General features: G+C 48.2%; 2 long non-coding RNA genes across 2 annotated transcripts; both read left to right on the top strand.

Moving 5' to 3' along the window:
• The first annotated feature begins 1,175 nt into the window (after positions 1–1,175).
• Positions 1,176–3,711, top strand: LOC136356480 (uncharacterized). The gene is made up of 3 exons (XR_010741321.1): positions 1,176–1,783; positions 2,257–2,337; positions 3,469–3,711. It is a non-coding gene; the product is annotated as an uncharacterized lncRNA (long non-coding RNA).
• A 1,567-nt stretch (positions 3,712–5,278) lies between these two features.
• Positions 5,279–7,813, top strand: LOC136356477 (uncharacterized). The gene is made up of 3 exons (XR_010741319.1): positions 5,279–5,886; positions 6,360–6,440; positions 7,572–7,813. It is a non-coding gene; the product is annotated as an uncharacterized lncRNA (long non-coding RNA).
• Positions 7,814–9,969: the final 2,156 nt, after the last annotated feature.

Raw genomic sequence — 9,969 nt, 5'->3', positions numbered from 1 at the left:
CGCGGTCTCCCGGTGAGGAGCCCCACGCTCCGTCATCTGGCGCGCCAGGTAGGGGGCGCGTGTGTTTTTCTAAGCCCTCGTCCTCTTTCGTGTGCGCCAAGCTTCTCCCGCTCAGCCCAATGGCCGAACGGGCAGTGGCGCACAACCTCTCTCCGAGCGCTAGCGGTGACGACAGTGAGCAGAACCCGCGTCGTCGAGCTCGTACTCCACCGCCCCCCTCTCGCCGAAGTCTTAGGCGGGAGGAGGCGCTCGAGGGGGTCGAAAGATCCGCAACTTCGCCGCCCACGAGCGATGGAGAAGGACGGCGAGACGGGGAGCGTCGCCTCCTCGTCTACGGCGATGGCAGCACGCCCCAGGGCGCGCTCCAAGCTGCGGGCGCGCTCTTGCGTCACCCGCCCGTTGTCCCCGATCCAGAGACTCCAGCCCGATGTTGGCTGGATGACGTGGCCGACTTGGTCATGACGGCGCAGCAGCGCCTAGGCGCCGGTGGGCGGTCCTCCGCCACCAAGGCCTCTGGCGCTGCTACCGCCGGCTCCGTGTCGTCGAGGCGGAGGGCGCGGCGAGCGGCAGCCGTTACCCGCCGTTCGTCTGCCATTCCCTCGTCAACTGTCACACCCTGATTTTCGTGTTAGGATTTATAAATTATTTAATAAATTATTAATAGAATTTATATGAAATGTTCATTAATTTACAAGTGAAGTTAAATGTGGGAAATAAAATTTCCTAAATATAAAGCATGGGTGGATTTAATTTTTATTAAATTCTCCATGGTTAATTATACTCTCTGGAATTTTCTCGGATTTTTCGGAGCTCAATTCCTAAATGTAAATGATACAGAGAACAGTTCAGTAATTATTTGATCAATAATGATCTAATTATAATTGTTAAGTGCTTTTCTTGTTTAAAATCCTTAAATTATAAATTGTTGTTTAAAAGGAATTATTAGAAATGATTTTAAAAGCTTAAAAGAGAAGATCTAATTTTAATGTGCTAAATCTCAATATAAAATTGGGTTAGATAAAATTTTATTAAATACTTTGCTTGTTCCTCTATTTTCTAGAATTTTCTGGGAATTGTTTGAGCAAGGGAAGTATTTTTAATAAATGAAACATCATTTCACGAATTATTTTTTAATTGAAAAAGTTCAAAAACCCTTTCCCTCTAGGCACCGACATGTGGGGCCCACATGTCAGGCCCTTCTTCTTCCTCTAGCAGCCGGCCGGCCGAGCCCAAGCCGTCGCCCGAGCCGCCCCTTTTCTCCCTCAAATCCGCTCCAATCCGGCTCTTTTTCTTCCGGGTTTTTGAGGGGATTTTATCCTCTCGTCCTCCTCTATCTTTCCCCTCAATAATCGGAGCAAATGGTTGAGTATCTTGCCCGAATCAAACTCGTTTTCGAGTTTATCTCCAAAACCGAGTTTTGATTTTCTCGGATCGATTTCTTGCGGGAGGAGTCCGATCTCTTCAATCCAAGGCTATAAATAGGACCCCCTAGTTCCCCTCTTTCGTTTGCCCCATCTCCCGTGGTCTCCCGTGCTCCGTAGAGTCGCCGCCGCGCGCACTTAGTTCGCCGCCGCCGCCGGCCGTCTTCAGCCACGCCGCGCCGTCGCTTGCGTCGTCGCCGCCGCTTGCCGCCGCCGCCGTTAGGTGCGCCGTGGTGAGGAGAACCTCGGCCGCCCGTCCCCCTTCGCCGCCGACCACCGGAGCTCCGCCGTCGCCGTCAAGCCGAGCCGCCGCCGCCGTCCTCTTCGTCGCCGGCCATCATCGTTCGTCGTTTGTCGTTGTGGTGAGTACCGTTGGGTTCGCCTCGTCGTCCTCTACGCGTAGGTGTCCTCCAATCACCCGGCCAAGGTCCCTAGCTCCGGCGAGGTCGCCAACCCTAGCCGGCCTCCGTGGGTGATGTCATGCTGACATCATCATCCTTTCTTTTTTTTTCCTTTTTTCTAATAGATGAAATCTTCGGAAAATCATAACTAAATAACCATAGATCCGTTTCAGGTGGTTCAAGTTGCTAAATTTTTCTAAAATAAAGATCTACATATTAAAATTGTCCATAAATTGAATTAAATTTATTTAAGTCTTTTTAAATGGACTTTAATTAGATTTAATCTTGTAAAATTCATAATAAATTCATTTGAAGTCGGAATGAGGCCGTTCAAGTCTCATAATTCATCTAAAATTATGATCTACATGTTTTTTTACTTTTTATGTACTGTTTATTTGGTTTTTATTAGTCTTTTTCTTCGTTTTGCGTGTTAGCTTGTCGTTTCCGTCGTTGCGAAGGTTCGTGAGTGCGTCGGAAGTGATCAAGAAGGTTAATTGAAGATCGATTATTGCAAGGCAAGTCACACAGATCCTAAACACAATCCTTTGAGCATGTTGATCCTATATTTAAATTCTCTATTTATTTCAACTGTGCATTTATTTTCGAATGTCACCGGGTGGTGTGAACCTATTCCTTTGTTATGGCCAATTTGCATTGAATGCCCTATTCCTTGATACCTTGGGTAATAAATTGATTAGCTTGAACCTTATGTATTGGTTTGGTTCAGCTAAAAGTTATATATATAATTGCTTAGCAATGCTTAGAAACATTAGCTCACTAATGGGATGAATCATATATACTACATTATTATTTATGGTTATATTTAATGGTAGCTCACGATGGTTAATCGTGTGATGTTAATTAATTGATAATTAAAACCTGGTTAAGGTGGGTTGTGAGCATATGGTTTTGATGGTTGTGCTCATGACAATTAAGGACCGGTTCGCGAGCTACTGTTGTGAGACATTAACCGTACCAACCACAAGCCAGCGTGGGCAACGGCTTTATCCTTTGTATAGCATGGTTCATTATAGTGCGCCAGACTGAGAAGTGGCGAGAAGTCCACGGGGGTCGCTGGGGAGTCCATGCCTTGTTTATAAGGGGTTGATTATGATCCAGGAACGGTGCACTGTTTTGAGTTGTGTTGTGCAAAGGGTATTGTCACGATTTCCCCCTTTGCAATGCCGTGGTGGTATTTCGGGGCATGGCAACATGTGTGGAATCGTGTCTTGTGGGTACAGTGGTACACCTCTGGCCAGAGTAAAACTATTCGAATAGCCGTGCCCGCGGTTATGGGCGGGTTGAGCAATGTTTTTCGTGATTAGTCTCACACCTTTCACAATAATTATGGATGTAATAACTGGTAATAATTTGCTTAGCTCCTGGTTTGGAGTTAGATCTGTTCAGCCGGGTATGGTTGTTCAGGATGGTTGGGCCTGTACAGCATGGGTGTGCTGTTCAGTGTTGATTAAAACTTCTGATTAATTAATCTACTGTTTTACTACTCTTAACTCTTTGCTAAATGCTGCTTTCGCAAATGAGCCTATATTATGCCATCCTTTGGAATCCTTGTGCACTTGCATATTTGCTGTGTGGCTTGTTGAGTATGTCATATGCTCATTCTTGCAATAATCATCAAACCTCAGTTGAAGATAAAGGATCCAGAAGGAGAAGACGTTTGGCTTATACCCCAGTTGAGCTGCCTATGGGAGTGGAGCTGAAGCCATCGCTAGACCGTTAATTCCGCTGCTGTTTTTCTTTTCTTTTGTAAGTATGTAACGTTATTATTATGATGGATTTGTATATTAAATTGTCAGTTTGTGTACCTCGGCTGATTCCTGGACGAGGATTTCATGCACAAATTAGTTCGGAAATTATTAGTGAATTTCCGGGCGTGACAAGTTGGTATCAGAGCCATCTCGACTGTAGGATAAGCCAAATGGTCAAACCTTAAGGACTATTTTTCCGAAAACATAATTTGTGAAAATTTTCCTTTCTTCCTTATCTAGAACTCTTTGCAAATTGTTTCATTGTCTACTCTCTTCTCTCGTTCAACTTGAGTAGTTCTGAAACTAGTGGTTGAAACTTGAAGACACCAATGAGGTCTACTTAAGGAGGTTAAGTAAAGTGGATCGAGGAAGAACTGAAGTGCCAAGTGGTCAAGATGGAATGAAGTTTGGATCCTGTCTTAGCACCTATACCGCCAAAGTAATTTTGAAGAATAGTTAGTAGGGTAGAACGTTTGTTGTTTGCTTTGTGTGTAGGTATGGTTGCATTCCCATCATTGGAGAAGTTCATTGATGAGTGTGTGACTATACTAGGTTGCTTGCTTAATCAACTTGAACAATATAATGGTCTACACACATCAGATCAGTGTTAACCTGGTTAAGGTCTTATCTTTAGTGTAACCCCTCTCCTTCTATCCTTTCTAATCTGCAACAGATGGTGAACACTCACGCTAGTGGAAGTGGAAACAATAACAATGAAGAGAACCCAACCCTTGCTCAAGTGCTGGCTCAACAGACCCAATTGATCAACATGTTAGTGCAACAAATGCAGAACCAGCAAGGGAACAGCGGGTGTGTTTCAAATGTTACAAGCCAGGTCACTTTGCAAGAGAGTGTCCGAAGCCGAAGCGTCAGCAGCCGCAAGGTCAAGTCAACAACATTGTCGTCACAGGAGCCAATGCAGTGCCAGTTGCGTCTTCAAGAGTTGTGTCTTCAAGTGTTACAACTCAGCCACCAGTTTCAAAGCGGCAGTAGTTTTCTTTAAAGCCTCAGAATAATTATCGGAGTTATGGAATAAGATAGACTGCAGTTTACCTATTTCCTTTTTCTTTCTAGCCGTTCCGAATCTCGGGACGAGATTCTTTGTAAGGGGGGTAGATTTGTCACACCCTGATTTTCGTGTTAGGATTTATAAATTATTTAATAAATTATTAATAGAATTTATATGAAATGTTCATTAATTTACAAGTGAAGTTAAATGTGGGAAATAAAATTTCCTAAATATAAAGCATGGGTGGATTTAATTTTTATTAAATTCTCCATGGTTAATTATACTCTCTGGAATTTTCTCGGATTTTTCGGAGCTCAATTCCTAAATGTAAATGATACAGAGAACAGTTCAGTAATTATTTGATCAATAATGATCTAATTATAATTGTTAAGTGCTTTTCTTGTTTAAAATCCTTAAATTATAAATTGTTGTTTAAAAGGAATTATTAGAAATGATTTTAAAAGCTTAAAAGAGAAGATCTAATTTTAATGTGCTAAATCTCAATATAAAATTGGGTTAGATAAAATTTTATTAAATACTTTGCTTGTTCCTCTATTTTCTAGAATTTTCTGGGAATTGTTTGAGCAAGGGAAGTATTTTTAATAAATGAAACATCATTTCACGAATTATTTTTTAATTGAAAAAGTTCAAAAACCCTTTCCCTCTAGGCACCGACATGTGGGGCCCACATGTCAGGCCCTTCTTCTTCCTCTAGCAGCCGGCCGGCCGAGCCCAAGCCGTCGCCCGAGCCGCCCCTTTTCTCCCTCAAATCCGCTCCAATCCGGCTCTTTTTCTTCCGGGTTTTTGAGGGGATTTTATCCTCTCGTCCTCCTCTATCTTTCCCCTCAATAATCGGAGCAAATGGTTGAGTATCTTGCCCGAATCAAACTCGTTTTCGAGTTTATCTCCAAAACCGAGTTTTGATTTTCTCGGATCGATTTCTTGCGGGAGGAGTCCGATCTCTTCAATCCAAGGCTATAAATAGGACCCCCTAGTTCCCCTCTTTCGTTTGCCCCATCTCCCGTGGTCTCCCGTGCTCCGTAGAGTCGCCGCCGCGCGCACTTAGTTCGCCGCCGCCGCCGGCCGTCTTCAGCCACGCCGCGCCGTCGCTTGCGTCGTCGCCGCCGCTTGCCGCCGCCGCCGTTAGGTGCGCCGTGGTGAGGAGAACCTCGGCCGCCCGTCCCCCTTCGCCGCCGACCACCGGAGCTCCGCCGTCGCCGTCAAGCCGAGCCGCCGCCGCCGTCCTCTTCGTCGCCGGCCATCATCGTTCGTCGTTTGTCGTTGTGGTGAGTACCGTTGGGTTCGCCTCGTCGTCCTCTACGCGTAGGTGTCCTCCAATCACCCGGCCAAGGTCCCTAGCTCCGGCGAGGTCGCCAACCCTAGCCGGCCTCCGTGGGTGATGTCATGCTGACATCATCATCCTTTCTTTTTTTTTCCTTTTTTCTAATAGATGAAATCTTCGGAAAATCATAACTAAATAACCATAGATCCGTTTCAGGTGGTTCAAGTTGCTAAATTTTTCTAAAATAAAGATCTACATATTAAAATTGTCCATAAATTGAATTAAATTTATTTAAGTCTTTTTAAATGGACTTTAATTAGATTTAATCTTGTAAAATTCATAATAAATTCATTTGAAGTCGGAATGAGGCCGTTCAAGTCTCATAATTCATCTAAAATTATGATCTACATGTTTGTTTACTTTTTATGTACTGTTTATTTGGTTTTTATTAGTCTTTTTCTTCGTTTTGCGTGTTAGCTTGTCGTTTCCGTCGTTGCGAAGGTTCGTGAGTGCGTCGGAAGTGATCAAGAAGGTTAATTGAAGATCGATTATTGCAAGGCAAGTCACACAGATCCTAAACACAATCCTTTGAGCATGTTGATCCTATATTTAAATTCTCTATTTATTTCAACTGTGCATTTATTTTCGAATGTCACCGGGTGGTGTGAACCTATTCCTTTGTTATGGCCAATTTGCATTGAATGCCCTATTCCTTGATACCTTGGGTAATAAATTGATTAGCTTGAACCTTATGTATTGGTTTGGTTCAGCTAAAAGTTATATATATAATTGCTTAGCAATGCTTAGAAACATTAGCTCACTAATGGGATGAATCATATATACTACATTATTATTTATGGTTATATTTAATGGTAGCTCACGATGGTTAATCGTGTGATGTTAATTAATTGATAATTAAAACCTGGTTAAGGTGGGTTGTGAGCATATGGTTTTGATGGTTGTGCTCATGACAATTAAGGACCGGTTCGCGAGCTACTGTTGTGAGACATTAACCGTACCAACCACAAGCCAGCGTGGGCAACGGCTTTATCCTTTGTATAGCATGGTTCATTATAGTGCGCCAGACTGAGAAGTGGCGAGAAGTCCACGGGGGTCGCTGGGGAGTCCATGCCTTGTTTATAAGGGGTTGATTATGATCCAGGAACGGTGCACTGTTTTGAGTTGTGTTGTGCAAAGGGTATTGTCACGATTTCCCCCTTTGCAATGCCGTGGTGGTATTTCGGGGCATGGCAACATGTGTGGAATCGTGTCTTGTGGGTACAGTGGTACACCTCTGGCCAGAGTAAAACTATTCGAATAGCCGTGCCCGCGGTTATGGGCGGGTTGAGCAATGTTTTTCGTGATTAGTCTCACACCTTTCACAATAATTATGGATGTAATAACTGGTAATAATTTGCTTAGCTCCTGGTTTGGAGTTAGATCTGTTCAGCCGGGTATGGTTGTTCAGGATGGTTGGGCCTGTACAGCATGGGTGTGCTGTTCAGTGTTGATTAAAACTTCTGATTAATTAATCTACTGTTTTACTACTCTTAACTCTTTGCTAAATGCTGCTTTCGCAAATGAGCCTATATTATGCCATCCTTTGGAATCCTTGTGCACTTGCATATTTGCTGTGTGGCTTGTTGAGTATGTCATATGCTCATTCTTGCAATAATCATCAAACCTCAGTTGAAGATAAAGGATCCAGAAGGAGAAGACGTTTGGCTTATACCCCAGTTGAGCTGCCTATGGGAGTGGAGCTGAAGCCATCGCTAGACCGTTAATTCCGCTGCTGTTTTTCTTTTCTTTTGTAAGTATGTAACGTTATTATTATGATGGATTTGTATATTAAATTGTCAGTTTGTGTACCTCGGCTGATTCCTGGACGAGGATTTCATGCACAAATTAGTTCGGAAATTATTAGTGAATTTCCGGGCGTGACATCAACGCCTCCGACCCAAGAAGATGTGCGTAGGGGGCTGGATGCCCGCCTCAGTATCGAGCGCTGGCGCAATGGTCGTCACGCTTCCCACGCAACGGAAGGCGCTTCCTCGTCCGGAGCGCCACTTCGGTTCGGGCGCGGGGGCCAGCCCCCCGTGCCCCCGATTGGTGGTGTCGGCTGTCGAGCCTTTGTGGCGAGCCTTCGGAACGTCCGTTGGCCCCCAAGGTTCCGGCCCACCATCACCGAAAAATATGACGGAAGCGTCAACCCCGCCGAGTTTCTCCAGGTCTACATGACCGGGATCGAGGCCGCCGGGGGTGACGACAGGGTCATGGCGAATTTCTTCCCCATGGCCCTGAAAGGACAGGCGCGGGGTTGGCTAATGAACTTGCCGCCCGCGTCGGTCCACTCTTGGGAGGATTTGTGCTAGCAGTTCACCATGAACTTCCAAGGCACATATCCGCGCCCAGGTGAAGAAGCGGACTTGCATGCGGTACAGCGAAGGGACGATGAGTCTCTTCGCTCGTACATTCAGCGGTTCTGTCAAGTCCGCAACACCATACCATGCATCCCCGCACACGCGGTAATCTACGCGTTCAGGGGGGGCGTGCGGCACAACCGCATGCTCGAAAAGATCGCCTCCAAGGAGCCCCAGACCACCGCGGAGCTTTTTCAGCTCGCGGACCGTGTGGCTCGCAAGGAAGAGGCCTGGACCTGGAACTCCACCGGTTCCGGTGTGGCAGCTTCGGCCGCCCCCGGATCCGCCGCTCGGTCAGGGCGGCGGGACAGGAGGAGGAAGAAGAGGTCGGCCCATTCCGACGACGAGGGTCACGTCCTCGCCGTCGAGGGCGCTTCGCGGGCCACCTGAAAGGGGAGGCCTGCGAGCGACAAAAAGAAGGAGGCCGGCGCTCCCAGCAGGGAGCGCCCGACCGGCAAGTGGTGCACCGTGCACAACACCTCCCTCCACGACCTCGCGGACTGCCGCGCGGTCAAAAGTTTGGCTGAGTGGACGAGGAAGTGGGAGGAGGAGAGGAGGCAGGAGCGCCGTGAGGGCAAGGCCCCGGCGGCTCCCTCCGGCAACCGGCAAAGTGAGGCCAAGCAGAAGGCCCCCGCCGAGGACATCGACGATGGCGACGATGACCTAGGGTTCCAGGAGCCTGGGGCCACCATCGCCACCGTCGATGGGGGAGCATGCGCTCACGCTTCTCGTCGGAGCCTCAAGGCCATGAAGCGAGAGCTTCTGGCCGCGGCCCCTACCCATGAGGCGACGCGGCGGGCGCGGTGGTCGGAGGTTGCCCTCACCTTCGACCAGACCAACCACCCGCCGTGCGTTGCCCGGGGAGGACAGATCGCGATGGTGGTTTCCCCCACCGTTAGCAACGTGAAGTTGGGGCGTGTCCTCATAGATGGGGGTGCAGCCCTCAACATCCTTTCCCCCGCAGCCTTTGACGCCATCAAGGCCCCGGGGATGGTGCTTCGGCCGTCCCAGCCGATTGTAGGTGTGACGCAGGGGCACACTTGGCCGCTAGGTCATATCGACCTCCCGGTCACCTTCGGTGGATCCGCCAACTTCCGCACGGAGCGGGTGAACTTCGATGTGGCGGACCTCAGTCTGCCCTACAACGCGGTCCTAGGGAGGCCCGCGTTGGTGAAGTTCATGGTGGCGGTCCACTACGCCTACCTCCAGATGAAGATGCCGGGCCCCGGTGGCCCCATCTCTGTCCATGGCGACCTCAAAGTCACGCTTGCTTGTATGGAGCAGCGCGCGGACCACCTCGCCGCCGCGTCCAAGCCCGAGGGTGGCAACGAGAGGCTCAGCACCTCCGTCCCAGCCGCCCCGAGGCAGCGGATGATCACGTGCGACGAGGTCCCGGTCAAAGAGGTTGCCCTGGGCGACGGCCCGTCCAAGACCACATGAATCGGTGGTCTTCTGGACGGCAAATAGGAAGACGCGCTCGTCTCCTTCCTGCGGGCAAACGCCGACGTCTTCGCCTGGAGACCGGCGGACATGCCCGGGGTCCCCAGGGAGGTGATTGAGCACCGTCTTGCCGTGCGGCCGGGCGCAAGGCCGGTCCGGCAGAAAGTGCGGCGGCAGGCCCCGAAACGTCAAGCCTTCATCCGCGAGGAGGTGGCGCGACTTCTGGA

This window comes from Oryza sativa, chromosome 5 (genome assembly GCF_034140825.1).
Source record: "Oryza sativa Japonica Group chromosome 5, ASM3414082v1".
Taxonomy (NCBI): domain Eukaryota; kingdom Viridiplantae; phylum Streptophyta; class Magnoliopsida; order Poales; family Poaceae; genus Oryza; species Oryza sativa.
The sequence above is the reverse complement of the archived record's forward strand: the minus strand, read 5'-3'. Positions and strand labels throughout refer to the sequence as shown.